The sequence below is a fragment of the Acomys russatus genome, chromosome 9 (genome assembly GCF_903995435.1).
Source record: "Acomys russatus chromosome 9, mAcoRus1.1, whole genome shotgun sequence".
In the NCBI taxonomy this organism is placed as follows: domain Eukaryota; kingdom Metazoa; phylum Chordata; class Mammalia; order Rodentia; family Muridae; genus Acomys; species Acomys russatus.
Window position 1 is genome coordinate 3,971,851 of NC_067145.1, and position 22,010 is coordinate 3,993,860.

Here is a 22,010-nt window from a genome sequence, read left to right on the forward strand (position 1 = left end):
GTTGTGTGTGTCTGTGTGTGTGTCTGTGTGTGTCTGTGTCTGTATGTCTGTGTGTCTGTGTGTGTGTATTGGAGCTTGGGAGCCTAGGCAAACTCATCTGCTTATTAAAGATTCCTTTGCAGAAGGACCAGTGCCCTGGCACGAATTCCATGAGTCCCTGAGCACAGAAGAGCTGCAAGAATCATTTCTGTTTGGGAATACCCCTGTTATATAATCCATTTCCTTTTCCACTTAAAGCCTCATGTTGGTTCCCAAGCCTTTAGAATCTGTTCTTAGGGCCAATTTGTTATCTCAATTACTTGCAAATGCATATGAATTCTTATATACAAATATATAACATGGCCAAACCTTTCATAAATGATTGAAAAACCAAAGCATAATCCCATCACTCTTTTTTTAATTAATTTATTCAGATTACAACTCAACTGTTATCCCATCACTTGTATCCTCCCATTCCTCCCTCCCTCTCTCCCTCTTTCACCCTATTCCCCTCCCTTAGGTCTATGACCAAGGGGGTCTCCTTCCCCATTATATGGTCATAGGCTAAGTCTCATCTTGGTAGCTTGCTTATTCTTCCTTTGAGTGCCACCAGGACTCCCCTGGGACTCTGGGTAAGAGAAATATAGGAGATGAGGAAATAGAAGGATCCAGAGGGTCCTAGAAACCTACAAGAAGAACATCGTGACGGGTGGATCAGGGCTCAGGGCGGTCTGCTCAAGCTATTACACTAACCAAGGACAATACAAGTAGTAAACATCGAACCCCTACTTGGATCTAATCCCATCGCTCTTAACAGGCACTTTCATTTTCAAATGCTCCGTTCCAGTTTGTCTGCCCACATTGTTGAGCCATTTATACTTTCTTCTGCTGCTCTTTCATTTTACAATACTAGTTCGTGTCTTCATTGCTACTGCTCAAAATGCTGTACACCAGTCTACTGACGACTGCTTCCGGTAGCTGTGCACTGCCCATCCTGGAGTCTACCTGGCTTACAGATTGCATTTGCTCCTTCTCTCGTTGGGATGAAATATCTGACAGGAAGCAACAGAAATGGCTTATTTTGGCTCACAGTTCAAGCAGATGTGTCTGTGTCTGTATGTATGTGTCTGTGTATCGGGGTTTGGGGGCCGGGCTAACTCATCTGCTTATTAAGGTCTCCTTGGCAGAGAAGGGACGGGGCAGTAGCATGAGGCAGCTGATGACTGACATTACAGCTACAAAGCAGAGAGAAGATGGGAAGTTGGGACCAATTCTCAAGATCCGCCCTTAGGGACTGACTTCCTCTAGCAAGGCTCCACAACCTTCTGTTCAAATATGGGAATCTTTTCACATTCAAGCCACAACTCTGATATATTCCAATTGTGATATGATGCCCGGCAGACAGTAGTAGCTCAATGCATTTTGTTAAATAGGTGAATGAATTAGTGAGACCTTCCGACTGTAATATCTTAATGCGGACATGATGTAATTGGCATCTTTACATATATATTTCTCTCTGACTTAATTATATCCCTGATAGAGACTAATAAAAGTAGTGGCAATATCACCACTAGGCCTTTTGGCTAAGATCAAGTGTTAAAAACAGTAATAGGCCTGGCATAGTGGTGCACGCCTGTAATCCCAACACTCAAGGAGCCAGAGGTAGGCAGATCTCTGCGAGTTTCAGACCAGCCTAATCTACAAAGGGAATCTAGGACAGCCAAGGCTACACAGAGAAACTGTGTATGCAGGAAAAAATGGTTAAAAACGTGTTCCAAGAAGCAAGGGAGAATGGCAAACTAGAAGGATCCAGAGGGTCCTAGAAACTTACAAGAAGAACATTATGACGGGGGATCTGGGCCCAGGAGTCCTGTTCAAACTATGGCACCAGCCAAGGACAATACGTGCAGTAAACTTCAACCTCTACCCAGATCTAGCCAATGGACAGGACATTCTCCACAGTTGAGTGGAGAGTGGGAAATGACTTTCACACAAACTCTGGTGGCCCATATTTGACCACATCCCCTGGATGGAGAGGCCTGGCGGCACTCAGAGGAAGGATATCAGGCTATCAAAAAGAGACTTGATACCCTATGAGCATATACAGGGGGAGGAGGTTCCCCTCAGTCACAGTCATAGGGGAGGGGAGTAAGGGGAAAATGGGGGGGAGGGAGGAGGAAATGAGAGGATACAAGGGATGGAAACAACTGGAAATGTAATATGAATAAATTAATAAAATATAAAAAGTAAAAGGCCATTATCATAAATTACTTAAAAAAAAAAACGTGTTTCTAGTTTCCTTTCCTGTTGCTTACTGTGATTAAAACACTCTGACTATAAGCAACTTAGGGAAAGAAGTTTCCTTGGCTCCCACTTCCAGGACACTGTTGGTCATTGAGAGAGCTCAGAGCAGGGAACTTAAGTGGAGATCAGGCAGGAAATGTTGGTTGGGGGCTTGTTCAGGCTCATCTTAGCTGGGCTTTCTAATATAACCCAGAACCACCTATTACGGAGCATGCTGCCCACCATGGACTGGGCCTCCTTGCATCATGTTAGCAATTATGACAATCCCCGACAAGTTTGCTCACAGGCCAATATGATCAGGGCAATTTCTCAATTGGGGCTTCAACTCAGATGACTCTAGTCTGGGTCAAGTTGCAATTAGAGCTAACTAGGGCAAAACTGCTAACCTATACTGAGTGGACACTACATGCTAACACTTCAGCTCATCGCATCCCTGGCTGCTCACAACATCCCTACAAGAAATCCCTAATTAGCCCCTTTGTACAGATGAAGAAACAGAACCAATTTGTTCATCCTAAGTCACACAATTTATTCAGGGGAAAAAAAACAGGGTTTTAACAAAGCCTAGCTCAGTCCAGACTCTGAAGACTTAAACTATTTAAGTGACGTAAGATCAAACTATAATGAATGGTTAGCTCAGCACATATAGCCACATGGACTTGGAAAGGACTATGGTCTTATAGACAAAGGTCAAAGGCTTATGTGCTCTGATTTATTTGTAAGATGTATATATTGAGGGTTTTTAATCCAGCTAAATACATATTATCTTTCAATTGCAATATAAATTTTATCATTTAAAGTAATAATTGACTTATTTGGATTTAAATATGCCATTGTATTACTTGTCATCTTCTCTCTCTCTCTCTCTCTCTCTCTCTCTCTCTCTCTCTCTCTCTGACACACACACACACACACACACACACACACACACACACACACACACACCTAGATTGTATTTATATTTTTTATTTTACCTCCAACGGTTAGCTAGGTAGGCATATAATCTTTGATTCATTTTAGAGGCTACTCCCCAAAAAAGTTTCTATTCTAAATTCCTCTGACTTCCAATAAGCACAAGAAATGAGCTCATGTTTCTAGACATCCCTTAGCTAATTTAAATAACTTGCATCCTGGGGGCAATTCTGCCCAGACAGTACTGGGAACACAGACTTAACATGCCTGGATAGAGGCAGTAGAATTCCCCAGGCACAGTCACCGCCAAGTCCTACCTCTAAAATATTAAGCAGCTCCTGCTGTCCTCAGGGGAGCTGAATCCAATACAACAATCAGGCAAAACACTTGATACCCAAATGCAGATGTAATCAGTCTAAAGATATAACCTGAGCACCGGTTTGATGACAGAGATAGCCCCAAGTCCAGTCCAGCCACAGACAAGCCCAGCCTGCTTGGGATGGGCCTCAGAAACCCTGCAAGGACTCTGAGAAACAGAGTCATCCTTTTATGATATGATCCGAACTGTTGCTCAGACCATTCAATGTGGTACGGTCTCTCTTCAGTCCAGTCATTGAAACAAGAATAACCAAAGGTGCCTTATTCTTATATTTAGGCCAGTGGTTCTCAACCTTCCTAATGCTGCGACCCTTAATTGCAGTTCCTTATGTTGTGCTGACTCCCAACCATAAATTTATTTTGTTGCTACTTCGTAACTGTAATTTTGCAACCATTATGAACCGTAATGTAATGTCTGACATGCAGGAGATCTGATATGTGACCCCTGTGAAAGGGTCTTTCCACCCCCGAGGAGTTGTGGCCCACAGACAGAGAACTGTTTTAGATGATGTGATATTTATAGTTAAGATGTTCTACAAATGTTTTCAGAAAATAAGATCATGCTACAAACTGCTGGGGCAAGAGGCTTAAAAATGAGCTCTAAGCATTCCCTCCCTTGTACCTCCCTTCAACATGTATGGTGTTGGAGAACTACATGTATGTCCATGTCCAACACCTGGTGTGGAGCACCAATCAGTAAGACCCAAAGTACACAAAGCATGCACTGCAGTGGTCAAGGAATCCAGGAATTACTAAAAACTACTCCCAAACACCACATTTGTGGCCGTGGATACAAATAATGTGAATGGAAACACATGCCTGGCCAGCCGACTCGTAAGCAAGACCTTGCTGCCTTGTCTGGATCAGAAAGGTCAGTTTGAGGTCAAGCCCAAGTGAATGGTCCATCATGAGATACTGACCATCACATGAACTCTGGTGCCCCATATTTGACCACGTCCCCTGGATGGGGAGACCTGGTGGCACTCAGAGGAAGGATAGCAGGCTACCAAGAAGAGACTCGATACCCTATGAGCATATACAGGGGTGGGAGTTCCTCCCAGTCACAGTCATAGGGGATGGGAGTAAGGGGAAAATGGGAGGGAGGGAGGAGTGGGAGGATACAAGGGATGGGATAACTATTGAGATGTAATATGAATGAATTAATAAAATATATTTAAAAATGAAAACTATGTAGAAAAGAGAAAAAACAGCACAGGAGCAATGTGCAGGGTTATTCTCACACCTTCTTCACGGAATTCCAAAGATTGTACAAAACCCAGAATACAAAAGTAGAGAAATGTGTACTTCAGATTCAAAGAAGAAGAAGAAGAAATCATACTTTAGTTATGGCTGTGGCTCCTCTGACGCCTCAGCCATGCAGTTCCCCACCCCTCAGAAAAGTATAGCCTATTCTTCTCCTTGCTTTTCTTTTTCTCTGTGGAATTTTATTATTTCTCAAAACTCCTTCTGCCAAGCACACCCAGACAAAGAACTATTGGACAATGTGTTGAATGGGAGAGTGGGAAAGCCATCCAACTCAGAGCTTTTCACCCCGTATTAGGTACAAAGAATCTAACCATGAGGAAGTCTTAGCTGGAAGCTGCATCAGACAGCAGCTGCTCCAATAGTGCCATAAACAAACCGCCCTGAATAGAACCGTCTGGAACGGCATTTGCTCCTGGTATCATATCGGAGCACTGCCTGTGAGCTGTCCTACCTGCACTCTATGGGAGATGAGTGCTTTCTGCTCTCTGCAACCAGTCTTTACAAATTCAGTCACTAATTAAGAAAATCCTTATAGCCGGATTTATGGAGGCATGTTTTCCATTAAGGTTCCCTCCCTTCAGATAAGCCCAGTTGGTGTGTCAAGTTGAGGTTAAGACTAGCCAGCAAGCTTATCATAACTTGTCCACAATGTTGCAATATCAGGAATGAAGCCCTGAGTAAGTGACTATTTCTATGAGTTTCCACGCCTGACAGCTGGTCACTTTCTACCTCTAGACAAAGTCACCAGGGTTGTTGCAGCTACATAGTTCACAACCTATGACACGCATTTGCAGCTGGAGAAAATGCTTGCCACCAGGTAGCACAATCAACTAGGAAGGAAGGAAGGAAGGAAGGAAGGAAGGAAGGAAGGAAGGAAGGAAGGAAGGAAGGAAGGAAGGAAGAGAAAAAGAGGAACTATGGGATTCTGCCTAGCTAATATCAAATTATTCATCTTGCAGAACAAACCTCAGCATCAGCTGCTTCCCATCCGCACTAGGTAGGCAGCCGGAGTACAGACAGATAAAGACAGGAGAGAACATACTGGATCTGCATTCTAAATGAACTTCTGATAAACACAATGCGAAAATGAAATGTAAAAATAGGATCACATTTCTATTGGTTGTTGTTGTTTGTTTGTTTGTTTTTGTTTCACTGGGGGGTGGGGGGGATGAGCACATGCTAGGCAAGTGCTCCATCATGAACTACATCCAAAGCCCTATTGCTGATGAACAAACTCTGGAAACCAGAGCACGTGTAACTCGTAAGCAGTAGGAACGCCATGATTGAATACAGCAGTCCTCAACCTGGGGGTCACATGTCAGATCCCCTGGATATCAGTTATTTACTTATATTACAATTCATAACACTAGCAAAATCACAGTTATGAAGTAGCAATGAAAATAATTTTCATGTTGTGGGGGTCACCACAACATGAGGAACTGTATTAAAGGGTGACAGCATTAGGAAGATTGAGAACCACTGTTCTAAGGAAAGTGGCCACCAAAGAAAACCAGCAGGTCCAAATACACAGGTTCAGTTTACAGTGGGACTACTCAAAGTCACTGTATACTGAAGCACAAGCCCAGATGCCTCTAATAGGCCTACACCAACAAAAGAAAGCCACTGTCACTGCCCATCCCCAGGAGAGGGCACCTTATCACTTATCACTAGCTAGGAAAAGATGGAAATGCAATGTCACAAGTACAATTTCGACAGTATTCCTTTGGCAGCTTCATGAAGTTAAAAGAATCCCAGACAGAACCAGCATAAGTCAGGGACTGACTGCAGAGCACTGAAGCAGGATAAGTTAAAGACTGACTCCAGAGCACTGAAGCAGGATAAGTCAGAGACTGACTGCAGAGCACTGAAGCAGGATAAGTTAAAGACTGACTGCAGAGCACTGAAGCAGGATAAGTTAAAGACTGACTGCAGAGCACTGAAGCAGGATAAGTCAGGGACTGGCTGCAGAGCACTGAAGCAGGATAAGTTAAAGACTGACTGCAGAGCACTGAAGCGGGAACACGTGCCAGAAACAGAGTGAGGTCGACAACCAAGAACAACTACCCTTGGGGCCAGCCAGATGGCTCGGCAAGAAAGCGTTTGCTGTGTGAGCCTGAACCCCTGAGTTTCACCCCAGAAGCGGAAAGAGACAAATGATTCCTGAAGTCAGCCTCTCACCTCCTCACATGTCACCCACGTACACCATATACACACTTGTATGCATGCACAATAATAATAAATAAAAGAAAATCATACTTACAGGAATACCTGAGCGAGGCTAAACATCAGGATCCTCAGGAGGGCCAGATGTTTTCAGCCTTAATTTGGCCGTGACTCCAAAATCAAGAATGGGCACAAAATGATCCCTTTCCGTGGTTGGAGGACAGAGGTGTTGAGATGAACTGGCTAGCCTGTTTTGATCTGAGAGTGCAAAGGGGCCCCTTGTCCAGTTTTTGTGAGGTCCTCATCTCAGTCTAGCTGCTCTTCCTTCCCTTTCCAAGATTAAAATGTTAGAGAGCAGCAGAGGGCACTGGGCATCCTAAACCTTAAGCATGTAGCCCCTCTAATCTGTGTGGGTGCATCACTGAGGAGACTTGCCTTAGAACTAAGCTGGAACTGCATTTCCCATGATCCCCCTGTCTGTGGCTCTTAAGACTGGAAAGAAAAGGGACAAGGGATGTCTTCAAGAGTTTTGAAGGGCAAAAGTGAGGCAGCCGTCATCACACGCAGTCTGACGAGGACACCTAGACTATGGCAGCTCACTCATGTTGACTCGGGCTCCCAAAGCACAGCCAATGGCTGGGTCCCAGCATCTGCAGCTGCACTGAGTCTCCTGAAACAAGGTTGAGCTGTGGGCCAAGGGCTCATGCAGTTGGCAGTGAGGGCTCTGACTCTTCCAGCAGGCTGCCTGTGTCCACAGGGCAAGAGGGCGACAGCGACAGAAGTGAGTGCTAGCTGAGGCTCACTTTTCCACCTCACATTCAGTGTCCTGTCCCATCTGCAGACCCTGACCCGTAGAGACTGCAGGCCTCACAACAGACACAGGCTTGCCTGGACTTTCACGCTGGCTTTCAAACGGGGTAAGTCTAATTGTTGTAACAAATCCTGCGTTCCATGTTGTATAGCCTGACCAAATGCTGAGACAGCCAGCACTCCCGTGGCCTCAGCAAATATACTCAAAGCCCCTTTGGTCTTTGTTTTTCCATGTGGTTGTAGTTTCTTTTTAAATTAAAAAAAAAAAAAAATTGTCCCTTCCTCCAGCTTTCTGCTTTCTTGACTGAACGTTTTCTGTCACGTCATAAACCCACACCACTAGTGACACTACCAACCCACATCATGCACATCATCACCATTAATGCCATCAGAGTCAGGAGAACAAGTACCACCAGCAACCTCCATCACCGTCATCACTATACCACCATCACGTTACCACCGCAACCACCGCGGCTACAGTCATCGTCACCGCCCTTATCCCTACCACCACCGCCATCACCATATTATGTCACCAACACAACCAACCACCATCATCAAAGTCCCATCTCACTGCCACCACCGCAGCCACCACTTGCCACACAGTCCCCACTAGAGAACACCATATCCTCGCCGCCAGCACTGCCATCGCCACTGTGGTCAGTCATTGTCACTGTTCCGCCTGCTGCCACCACAGCCTCCATTCGTCTTCGTAACAACAGCCCCAACCTCACGAGATTATTCCTATTTTGCAAATGAAGAGGGAATCATTGAGGGATTCAAGTTCATGCCCAACTTCCAATTCCCCATTCTTTTATTATATATATATATATATATATATATATATATGCCCTACGGCCTCAGAAGCTGTGTTTCTCAAAGCAAAAGACATGAACCAGCAGTCGATGGATAAAAAGGCAAGTAGCAAATCTGTGCTGATGAGGAGAGGTGGGCCGAAGGCAGCACAGCCAGAAGACGCTGAAGAAAGAAGGAATTTCATGAGATTCCCTCAGAACAGAGACAGGGAGTACCGTACAGGTAGCAGATCCTGTCAAAAGCTACTTAGACTTCAATCAAAACATGGCTTTGCTCCGGCAGATCCCCAGAGGAAAACTCATCCCGGGGAGTCAGAAGTCAGCATCTGAAGGGCCAGAGAGTCAATAGATGAGTTTCAGGAAGGATCCCATAGCACCACCAGCCCTGTTGGTTTCCTGGTGAGGTTGGAGCACATATCTGGCTGCACTTAAAAAAGCCTGCAGAGAACAACTTGCAAAGGTGCAAGCTGTGCCCTCAGGACCACTGTTATTTTTAATTTTCCTCAGTTCTCCCTAAAATGCAGGGAAACGTGCAGTTTCCTTGTGACTCCACCTCTGGAGTTCCCTGACACTTGAGCTTGATCAGGTGGACTCTTGAGCAAAGTGTCTCTGCATGCTAGATATCAGTGCTTTGAACCAAAGGATCTATCTGTAGTTTATTTGAGTGATGATAAAATAAAACATCCCCAACCTGAAGACATAAAGAAAAACAGTAAGCTGAAGGAGAGTGCTGCAGTTTTCATGAGAGCCTGGCCTTGACTCCAGCAAGAGGTGAGGTTGACATGTCCAAAGACCTGATGGGACAAGGGAACTTAGAAACAGCAGCAGCAACCGTTACCATTTGTTTAACACTAACACTCACTGTATGCCAGGCACTAGGATAAATCTTGTTGTGGTTTTATTTTCCGTGTGTGTGTGTGTGTGTGTGTGTGTGTGTGTGTATGTGTGTGTGTGTGTGTGTGTGTTCTGCTCATTGAGTACAGGTGTCCTCAGAGGCCAGAGGAGGTCATCAGACCCCCTAGAGATGCAGTTACAGCTGGTTGTGGGCCACCTGATGCACACATAGCTGTAAGCCTTGGCTTATTTTTTAGGGTCCCTATTTAATATGGGCAATTTTGTGATAGTCGTGGTGGTGGTGGTCGTTGTGATGGTGGTGGTGGTGATAGTGGTCGTGGTCATGATGGTAGTGGTGGTAGTGGTGGTGGTTGTGGTGATGGTGGTGATGGTAGTGGTGGTGGTGGTGGTGGCAGTGGTGATGGTGATGATGGTGGTGGTGATGGTGGTGGTTGTGGTGATGGTGGTGGTGGTAGTGGTGGTGGTGGTAGTGGTGATGGTGGTGGTGGCAGTGGTGATGGTGATGATGGTGGTGGTGGTGGTAGTGGTGATGGTGATGATGGTGGTGGTGGTGGTAGCAGCTCTTACCCAATGCTGTTATATCCTGGGTACTATATTTTACTCACCTTGCCTATTTGAACTTCACATTTATTCTCCAAGTTGGGTTCTACTATTAGCTGCCTCTTTTACACTTTAGGAAATGAATGTATAGAGATTTAGGATCTTATCCAATGCCATATATGGGTAGAGGGGAGCATTTGAACCCTAAAAACCTACACAGATACTGTGAATAACCAATTTTTTAAAGATTTGTTTTCTTTTACATTACATGTGTGTGCACATGAGTGCAGCTACTTAAGGAGACCATGGACATGGGATCCCCTGAAACTGGAGTTATGAGCAGTTTTGAGCTGCCTATGAGTCCTCTGCCAGATTAATGTGTGCTTTTAACCACTGAAGCATCTCTCTGATCCCTGGCTTAAAGTCTTTACATATATGAACATTCAAAATTCTCAAGGTAACACTGTCTAATGGATCCTGATATTTTTCCATACTTTAGCTTAGTTCTCAAACACTCCCCTACGGCCCAAATGTAGAAAGCTTTGCCCCCTGCCAGTGCGGGTTTTGGATTGGGAGGCAGAAGTTAAGGGTCCAGGAGCTTGATCTTGAAGCAGATTTTGAACTCAGTCCCTCCCCCACCTCCTTCCTAATGCCATGAGGCCAGCAGGATTCTCTGTGTATGCCCTGGAAAAATGTACAGACTAGCCATAAGCCAAACCGTCATGACCAGTTGGTTGATCAAGATGGGAAACCTCTGAAACTTGGAGTCAAAAAAAGCTTTCTACTTTGAGTTGATCTCAAGGATCTGTCACAGCAGTGTAACTCTGACAAGTACATCCCCATTGTACACACTGAGGAAGCATAAAGACACTAAAAAGCTGCCCGGATTCATACACATGTTAGGACTAAGGGAGTGGATCCCAGGAACACAGCCTTAAAGGTTACACTCTGGATCTCCACACATCCAGTGCCCCAATCTCTGTGGGCCTCAGGAAGTATTACCATCCTTATTTCTGAGACGGAGAAACTCTGCCTGAAGTACCTCCTCCAGTTACCCTGTCTCACCATCACACCCTAGATACATGGCCTCCACAGGTGGAGTGTAGCAGAGAAGCCATCGTCCCACTTGGCCTTGAGACAGAGGAGGCTTTCCCCAACACGTCACCAGCCTGCGTGTGCAGAGGCCCCACCAAGTCACATGTGATGACCTTTCCAAGTAGTTTCACATACCCCCATCAATCTAAGACCCAAACCAGGGTTGGCGCGTGAGATGCGTAGGAAACTGACAATGTAAATAGAAGGAAAGGGCGAATCCAGCCACACTCTAAGCTGGGCAAAACATCCCAGATTATTTATTTCAAGCATTTTGCAATTGGCAAGACCCAAACCACATTTTTCCAAGCATTCCCTTCCCCTCTACCCCCACAACATCCCTATTTACGTCCCTGACCCATGTGTATTTCCCACAAAAATATGGTCCATATGTCTCTGATCCATTTGCACTTAACTCATCAAATTGTTGTATGCTAGGAGTAAGTATGGTATCCATAAAGCCCCCTAGAAGTCTGTGAGGCCATCAGAAGGCTTCATGTCTCTTTTCTTAGAAACAGGAAGCTGTGTTTAGCCAAAGGCAAATGAAATTGGAAAAGGGTGGTGAAGATAGGATGGTTCACGGCATGGTAGGACCGCAAGGAGGAGCCTCTAGGGTAGTGTTCCAAGGTCCCGAAACGCAGAGCCCAGGGTTGGGTTCACATTTGTTTTCAGCCTTGTTTGCAGTCATCTCTGTCTGCTACAGTCCCTAAGGTGATTGCGAGTGTAATGGAGAGTGAGTACAAGTCCCTGACCTGGGTCATTGGTGATCCTTGGTATCGATGGCTTTGGCAGAACTCAGTCTGGATTCAATTTCAACCATGGCAGCTTAAGAACTTGCAAGGCTAGCTTTTTTATTTTCCTTCATATGCAAGCACACAAACAGACACACACAAACACACACACACACACACACACACACACACACACACACCAAACCAAACACTTCTCAAAACAAACAATTACATCTGATATGGTTTAACCCATCCATTTTTTTTTTTTTTTTTTTTTTGGCTTTAGCAAAAGGGGTCTCGTTTTGTTTTATTTTTTTTTTTCTAATTGCTTAAGTTCAGCTAACTTAGTGTCCCTTAGGAAAACTGATCTATGTAAATGTGATTTAACTAAACGAGGGTTGAGCCATTCACATGTGTTTTCCATTTTCTAATCACCCTGAGCTCTGTACATGGTAAGCAGACTGAAGACGATGGTGGTCTTATTTCAACATCAATTTTTATCCATTTTATCTTTCAAGAATGCTGGACGATGCTGGAGAGAATCTCAGTCCCTGTTTCCGGACAGCCAGAAGCCAGGATTCATGGAGATGTGGCCAGCGTGTTAAGTTGACTGCATGGGTAAAAGACCCAAAGGAAGATGGCAACTCTGTAGGATGTCTGTCCTGTCACAATTGGCTAAAGCACTAGTCAAGATTCATTTTAAATATTATGCTTCCCTGATTCATGTCAACGGGCAGTTACAAATTGCAGGCTGTATTAGTTTTCTCGAGCTGTGGGGGAAACAACCGCAACCTCCGTTGCTTAGAGCAACTGGTGCATGGTGCTTCCTACGCTCTGAGTATCAGGAGTCCAGGCACAGCTGAACCTCTGCTTGGGGGCTCATAAGGTTAGAATTGAGGTGTTGGTTGGCTGTGCTCCATCTGGAGGCTTGAGGGGGGACCACTCATAAGCCCCACTGCGTGTTGACAGCACTCATTTCCCTGTGGCTATGTAGCTGGGCTTCCTTTTGTCTTCCTGTGGGTTGAGAAGTCTCCTCCAGGCCTTTCCCTCCATGGCTCTGTTAATACAGAGCCGCTTGTACCTTCAAAGCCATCCGAGCCGATTTCCTCTACCAAGAAGGGCCCAGATCTTTTTAAAGGACTTTCACCCGATTAAGACAGACCCACGATCACTTTACATTAACTCTACACCAACCAATCTGGCACCTCAATTTTATCTTCAAAGCCTCTTGGCCTTATGCATATAACATAACCAAACCACAGAGTAACAGCCGTCATGGTCCCACACCCACACCCATAGAGCCGGCATCTTACAGGGCATGTATACCACCAGGGCATCCTGGGAACTGTCGTCTTAGAATTCGGTTCTGTGTCCCACACCTCCTTTGTGCATGCATGTAAGGATACTTTGTGTGAATCCGGCCTTGAAGAAGCACGTGGGGGAAGTAGAGGTGGTGGATCTGCAGCCATCACTATTCCATGAGATTCGCCCTGTGTTAGAGCCGTGTCTGATGTTCAAAAATAGGACAGAGGTGGGCTTGGTAAGAAGACTACAAGTCACTCGGCAGGCAAGTGGGGGAAGGGAGTAGGTGGGTTAAATAAAACTGGCTTGAAATAGAACAGTGGGCTTAACAAATTACCACTAATTTGATTTCAGTAAGATGCCAGCCATGTGCTAAGTATTCTTATGTGCTGTTTAATTTTTGACTTCTCTGAAAAACAAAGAAACCAGTTACCTCAAAGCCTGCTTTATAGATCAGGTGTATATGTATAACACATTACACACGTACAATGAAATAACACTAGCAAAAGAGTGTGTGGAATAAACGAACACTCTAGCTCTTTGGGAAAGTGCACCCCTGGTCCCTTCGGGACGGGCACACCTTTCTGTTCATGAAGGAATCATTCGATACAGAAGGGTAAAAATGAGACCGTGCCAAAAAGCACAGCAGCACCTTATGCCATGGTGACTCCTGATTGTCCAAGTATTCACCAAAGCGAGAGATGCATCTCAGTACCTCACAGCAGCTTGAGGGTCACATGATAAACAACACACAGAGAACAGCCTTTCTGATTTTACTGCCACAATCTATAAAGACAAGATCAGAAAAAAATGTCTACAGGAAGTAAAGCAGCCTTATGCTGAGCCCCAGCTATCTCTTGACCTATGGAAGACGAGAGTACTAACAACCAAAATTGCAATCGCCCTTCAGGCAGCTTTGGCCTGGGTGTTTCCTTTCCTTGTCAGCAGCTGGAGCCCTTTTCCAGAGAACACTGACAGATGGCCCAGTGGCCTTCCTAGAGAGCCGTGTGGCAGGGAGAAGACGTGGGGATACAAGATGAGGAGGCCTGGACCCCAGGCTCACTTGGTTTCTTCTCTCATCCCCAGAATCACTGGAGGACAAGGGAATTTTCCACGGGATGGATAAGTGAGTTCACCCAGACAACACAAGATGTTTGGTAGCCACAATGCATTTGGACTTTTATTGTTTAAATATGGAGAGTTCTCCTAGGAGATGGAATCCATTAAGACCAAGAGCCCTATAGCCAGGACTCCTGGGTTTGATTCCAGCCTCACCACAGGCTTGCTGTGTGGTGTTGGGCAAGCGACTGAGCTTCTCTGTGACTCTAAATAATTGCGGCTCCTGCTTCATAAAACAGCCACTGAAGGTCAAAGAACTTAAGACTGTCAGATGCTTACATGGCATCTGGTAGAGAAGAATCATTACAGTGTGGGCTGGACAAAAAGCTCAGCAGTCAGAGCTGAAGGTGCGCTTGCAGAGCGTCCATTCAACTCCCAGCACGCTACACGGCAGCACACAACCACCTCTAATTATACCTCCAGGGAATCAGAGCCCCTGGATTGCCCAGACAGCTGCATGCCTGTGTGCCCATACACAGACATGTGTGCCCATACACGAACATGTGTGCCCACACACGGGCATGTGTGCCCCCACACGGACATGTGTGCCCATACACGGACATGTGTGCCCACACACAGATATGTGTGCCCATACACAGACATGTGTGCCCATATACAGACATGTGTGCCCACACACGGACATGTGTGCCCATACACGACATATGTGCCTATACACGGGCATGTGTGCCCATACACGGACATGTGTGCCCACACACAGACATGTGTGCCCATATACAGACATGTGTGCCCACACACGGACATGTGTGCCCACACACGGACATGTGTGCCCATACACGGGCATGTGTGCCCATACATGGACATGTGTGCCCATACACAGAAATGTGTACCCATACACAGGCATGCACATAATTAAAAATGCACCAAATCTTTTTAAAAATATTTTTATTTTTTACATGTACATTTATATTATTACACTTATATACAATAAACTACCTATAGCAAGAAGAACCATGACACAGCAGGAATTATATAAATTTTACATTCTTGGTGTTTTGGCTATTTGTATTTGACAGCCTTGAAGAAAACATCTTTCCTGTCTTGGTGCATCTAAAATTCTGAATGTAAATAAATCTCCATCACATCTTGTCATTATCAACTTAAAACATCTATCTAGACCTAAAAACATCTTAACCCCTAAACAGCTAAGCTTAATTCTGCCTTAAAAAGGGTAAGCAAGTCCTCAACAGTTCCTGCCTCACAAATATGTCTGTCAGATATACTGGGCCAGAAGGCTGAAGAAGATGTTCCAACATAATAGAGAGTGTTGGGTGACTGTTCAGGCAGCAAACTGTCTCTGTCATCTTCTCATTTGGAAAGCTACTAGCCTGCACTCCGGCCATACTCGAGTAATCAAGTTTATTCCTTCCCAAGTCTCTGATGGAGTTGAAGACCAGGTAGCTTAGTTTTACAAATCTTTGGGGTTTTTTTGTTGTTGTTGTTTTGTTTTGTTTTGTTTTGTTTTTTTAAGAAAGCATTTCAGGACTATCATTTTGCAACAAAATGTCATGCTGACCAGATGGCTCAGCAGGTAAAGGTGCTCACCGCTCGAGTTTCGCGACACAAGGTGCGAGCCTCGTGACACAAGGTGCTAACTGCACGAGCCTCGTGACACAAGGTTCTCATCACGCAAGCCTCGTGACACAAGGCGCTCACCGCGCGAGCCTCACGACACAAGGTGCTCACCATGCAAGCCTCATGACACAAGGCGCTCACCGCGCGAGCCTCGCGACACAAGGTGCTCATCACGCAAGCCTCGTGACACAAGTTCAATCTCTGGAACCAATGTGAAGGAGGAAGAAAATAACCTAATATACAAAATTGTCCTAAGGCCTCCACATTTATGCTGTGGCATGCTTATACACGTATGCACACAGGACACATCACACACATATACACACAAGACATATCACACACACATACAGACATTAATGACATTTGTAGTAGTTTGAAAGAGAATAGCCCTACAGTTCCATATGTTTGTATACTTGGTTCCCAGCAGGTGGAGTTATTTGGAGGGATTAGAGGATGTTATTGGAGGTGGTGAGTCATGGGGGTTGGGGGGGGTGACTTTTGGGATTTCAAAAGCCCATAACATTCCCAGTTACCTCTCTACTTCGTGTGTCTCTACTACTGCTCCAGCACCATGCCATGATAGCCACAGACTCTAACCCTTGGGAACTGGGGGCCCAAGTTAAATGCATTCATTTATAAGTTCTTTTTGGCCTGGTATCTTTGCAGCAATAAAAAAATAAATAATCAAGACAACATTAAAAATAAAATAAAATAAAATGTTTAACTATGTGAACAGGTAGTGTGTGTGTATATACACAAACACACACACACACACACACAGTGAAGCTTTGTTCAGCCAAGAATGAGATGATGTCATCTGTGATGACCTGCTCCGTTCTTCTGGGAAACCAGATGACACATTGCACGAGGACAAGGCTAAGTGAACACGCAGAGATCAGAGCGCAGGTCTCGGAGGCCATGTGTATGCAGAATGTGTGGCTTTGCTATCCCTGCCTTGGCAGGTCTGAGCACAGCACTCAGCTCCCTTTCTGGATCTCCTGTGCATTCTGAATCTGGTTCTCACTCTGTCCACAATGCCAGCGTCTGTGTGTGTCGAGATTCAGGCCACCAATGTGTGTGGGAAAGACAAGAAGAAGGTGTGCTAAGCAAGGCCCCAGCTCCTGCTTCCAGTGTTTTCTACAATGGGATCAGCGAAGGATACCGGCAGAGGAAAGGTTGCACCATGGGATCGGTAACTAAGCTGCACTGTGCCAGAAAAACGACGTCTGCACACATGCTCGTTAACGTGTGCTTGAAACGCCTCACGTAAAGGACAAGAGGGTGACTACACCACTGGGACTTAAACATCACAAGAACGGACATGAAGTGTTGAGGCTGGGTGTGTGCAGAAACCACCTCCATGGGCCCCTGCACCTGTGTTGGCCTGTGTCCGTGTGCTTCGTTAATGAAGGTAAGACAGCCCACATTGATCGCAAAGTCACCAAGCTGAATATAAACGAATGCCAAGTGCTTTGTAACTTAGGAAATCTAAAATGTGGATGATGCCTTCAAATGGACAAGACTGAGCTACATGGTTCTAGAAGAGCTGTTAGAAATGATCTGCCAGGCCACAGCCAAGTATTGGAACCAACTTAAGTTTCCATCAACGAAAAGAAAAGAAAACACATATGTTTAGAATGCTTAGTATTCTGTAGGATGGAATAAAAGTCAGCCATAAAAGTCACATCTTGTCTTGTCATTTGTGGCAATAGGATTGGAAGTTGATATCATCAAGGCGTCACGTGATCTCACTGATATGTAGAATCTAGATAAATTGGCCACATATGGGAGTTGGGAGTACAACCATGGTCGGTAGGAGCCAGCGAGAATTTAAAGGCAGGGAGCATCCAAGAAAGGCTTACCAATGGGTAAAATAAAGCTGTAACACGTTCTGCTGTTTCTATACAACAGGATGACTACAGGTGTGCTTACCCTGGTTTGGATGTGACACTTGGTGTGCATGAATCAACACACCAGATGGTGGTGCCCATTCGTGGAAATATTTTTTATGCCTAGACTTTTTTTTTTTTTTTTTTTTTACAAAATTAAAATAATCAATAAAAGAATGATTCTCCAGAGCTCACAAAAAAAAATAATAATAATCCACTGTCTGATATTACACTTCTAGTCAGATCTGCCCCTGCTGTGGAGCTGGTCACAATCACATGACCCACATCCTTCAGCAGCATGGAGCTGCTTCTCACTCTAGCTCTCTCGATCCCTCTCATTCTAATCTGCTTGGTCCTCCCCACGGTAGCCTCAGAACTGCTCTGTGGCAGGAAACAGAAAGGCCTCAAAGAGAAATCATTTCAAGCAGATGAAACTAAACAAGAGAAAGTTACGTCTCTCCCACAGTCACCGAGTCTGGAAGTCATTAGTTCAGGTCTGGTGTGGCACTCTGCAGTATCAGAACCCCAAGCCTGCTCTTCGTTAATTCTCGCTCTGCCATGAGCGCTTCCCATTCTCAAGGTCCTTTTGGGCCCAAAATGGCTGCTGGACCACCAGACATTGTAGCTGCATTCCAGACAGCAGGAATACGAAGAGGAGAGAGTCCTGCCTCCTTCGGGGGAGACTTCTTAAAAAATTTCACACACTCCTTCTGCTTTCATTATGTCAACCGCAGCTCAATCACATGGCCACACATAACTACACAGAAGGCTGGAAAATAGAATATTTGTTCCAGACAGTTCAGTGCCCAGACAAAAATCACTTATGACAAAGAAATGTAAGAGATATTGGATGACAAGTAGGGTTGCCCTTGCCCACACACCTCCAGATACCATTCTGGCTTCCTGAGTAAACCTACTCTCTTGAAACAGAGTATGACCCCATTGCCTCATCTCCTCTTCCCAACTACATATTTAAGAATTAACTTTCAAACCTGAGAAGAGACAGTAAGTGCTTGCTGGGCTCCATACAATGGAATACCATTCAGTGGTAAAAAAAGATTTAACACATCAGTGAATCTCAAATAGTTATGTTCAATAAAAATGAACAGACCAAAAACTAAAGAACGTGTGTGTGTGTGTGTGTGTGTGTGTGTGTGTGTGTGTGTGTGTGTCAGTGATTGTCTGGGAATGGTGGGAGGAGCAGCATACATCCCTGAGAACATCTGAGGCTGGTGGATGTGGTCACTACCATGACCGTAGTACTGGCTCCCTGGGTGTTAACATCTACCAAAACGCACTGAGTAGAATGCTTGAGGTGTATGCGGTTCACTCTTTGTGATCGTACCTCAATAAAGATATCAACTGATATTTAAAATGAGACTCTCCTATACATTTGCCCCTATGCTGGAAGCATAGAAAGAGCTGTGTGTCCTGACCTCTGGGGCCTCCCAAGTCAGTAAAATATCCTAATGAATTAATTGGGTTTTTTTCCTAGTGTAAATTGGGTGATGTGTGACTCCTAATCCCAAGCAACTCTGAAATGAACTGAAATAAGCACCTACAAGCTACTACCCTCAAGCCAGCCCCAAACTCCAGTTGGGTATATGGGTTTCATGGCCAGGAACAACTTACAGACACACTCCACTGCCCAGAGCATTGCTACAGGAAGCTATGGGTGCCCGTGGGGATAAGGGTATTCATATTTTAAACATCCCATGGTAAATTATATATTTTCCACTTTTAGAAATGAAATGCATTGGCATGCTCTCTTCGTATTTCACATCTGTGTTGCAGAGCCGGGCAGGGTCGGATGACGGAGACGACGAGTGGCTGGCACAAATGAGTCCTCTGAAGGAATTGTTAGCGAGGCAGCTGTTTGAAAGCTGCTTTCTCCAATGGCCAACACAGTTGCATCTTGACATCTCTTGGTCCTGGCTTAAGGTATGTGCAAAAGTGCATGCTACGTTCTAGACATCTCAGATGTTGGTCCCACTGCCAACTATGGAGGGAATATTCAATCTCCTCAATTTCCCCATCTGGCTCCTATGAAAGCTAATAGGGCCTGTCCTTCCAACACAAAGCTCTTGCTTCCTTTCCTCACTGAGGGAAAAAAATCAGAGAGCTAAGTTCAAAATCCATGTTGAAGAAGATAGGCTTTCTTTTTTCAACTCCATTGAGTCTTTCCTTGTGGGACTGTGTAGTCTTGTCATCCCGTGACCCCACAATCCAAAACGCTTCCCCAACTAGCCTGACACATGCCTGACCTCCATTTAGAGAAAGACTCAAGGCATCTTATGAGACCCATATTACCCAGAAAGCCTTGCAACGTCAGAGACTTAACCTCTGAGGAGAAGAGATGGGCATGAAAGGAGACAGGTAGAGGCTGGTCCACAGGCTCCAGAGAACCAAGCGGCACTGTGGCAGAGCACAGTGTGAGAACACTGAGCCCGTGGCTAGAAACTCTGGGGCTGATGTATTTCACTCTGAAAAACTAACCTGGGTGAAGTAGCTCATCCCACATCAAGTCACCAAGTCATCTTCTGTTATGTAAATGAAGTAAATACTTTGTTGTTTGTTTGTTTGTTTGTTTCAAGACAGGGTTTCTCTGCGTTAGCCTTGGCTGTCCTGGACTTGCTTTGTAGACCAGGCTGGCCTTAAACTCCCAGTGATCTGCCTCCCTGAGTGCTGGGATTACAAGTGTGTGATTCAAAGTGTTGTGAAGTGTGTGTGTGAAGTGTGTTGGATTGATGGAACAACTGTCTTCTTCACCACAGAACTCCCTATGCCTGGGACCTCTGCATTTAGAAATAATTCCCCGCTAAATTTTCTCTTTTGTTGGATACACCAGTACATTCAAAATTACATGTTCTCCCTCCTTGCTAGTAACTATTAATTGTTCAAAGTAAGAAGTTTTATCTGAAGTACTAGACCTTCCTTAATCTCTTTCATTTGAGACAGGGTCAACTGGCTTGGAAGTCATGCTAATCCTCCCGCCTTATCTGTCAGGTACTGAGGTTACAGGCATTCACCACCATATCGTGTGTGTGTGTGTGTGTGTGTGTGTGTGTGTGTGTGTGTGTGTGTGTGTGTGTGTGTTTTCTCATGTGGGGGAGGGTAAAAACTGCATATTTTATTAATTGCTGGTATCAACTGCTTGTGTTTATAATTTTTTCTTCTAATTTTCTCTCCCCGAGTCAGTTCATGCTCTTTTACCATTCTGTGTGCGCCACAGTCTGGCTTTGTGGGCTATATTGTCCATGCAAACCAGGAAGGGCTTTCTTAGTTCTCACCACACTTAACTTTTTGTCATCTCCTGGAAAGTCAGTTTCCTGCCTATGTCATTCCTTTAGTTCGTTTTTGAACTGGCCTGAGATGCTTTGTCAATGAGAAGACCCAGGGAAACTGCTGAAGGCAAGAAAGAGAGTCTAGCAGTGCTCTCCCCTGTTTTTCCTTTGCATGACAAGCAAGTTGTCCCTCCTCGGTAGAACATCCCTTCCTTAGCTGAGAGGAGCGAGTCTGAGACAAAGTTTGTGATGCGATGTAGTTTTGTGGTCTTATATTTTCAAGGGGCAACAGTCAGGGATGGAGATGTCAGAATGAGTCCACCTAAGGCCCACATGGCAAGACTGCAGAACATGTATGGCTAAAGTCGATTCTACATGCGGGAGGCATGCCACACCGTTCACTTCTGTGCCTCTCCAAGCATGACTACACCTTGTTCTTTGCAAGGTAGACCAATTGTGTGTGTGTGTGTGTGTGTGTGTGTGTGTGTTGGTGTGTTGGCTTTGATTTTGCTGTAGTTTGTTTTAATTTGGTTTTGAGATAGGATGTCACTATGTAGCCCTGGCTGGTCTAGAACACACTCTATAGTCCAGACTGGCCTTCGCTCTGCCTCTTGAGTGCTGAGATAAAAGGCATGTGCCACCATGTTTAACTGTGTGTGGTGGTTTAAATGGGAAATATCCCCCCACAGCCTCAGACATTTGAGCATTTGGTCCCCTGTTAGTTTTGTTTGGGAACATCTTAGGAGGTGTGGCCTTGCTGGAGAAAGCACATCTCTGGAGGAGAGCTTTGGAAGTTCCTAACTTTAATTTCTCCCTTGATTTCATGCTTGACACTGATGATGCGATTCTCTTAGCTTCTTGCTCCTATTGTCCTGCCTGCTGAATGCTGCCATGCCTCTCCGTCACAGACGCAGCATCCCTCTTGGGCCGTAAGCTAAAAGAAACTCTTTCTTCATACATTGCTTTTGGTCATGGCATTTT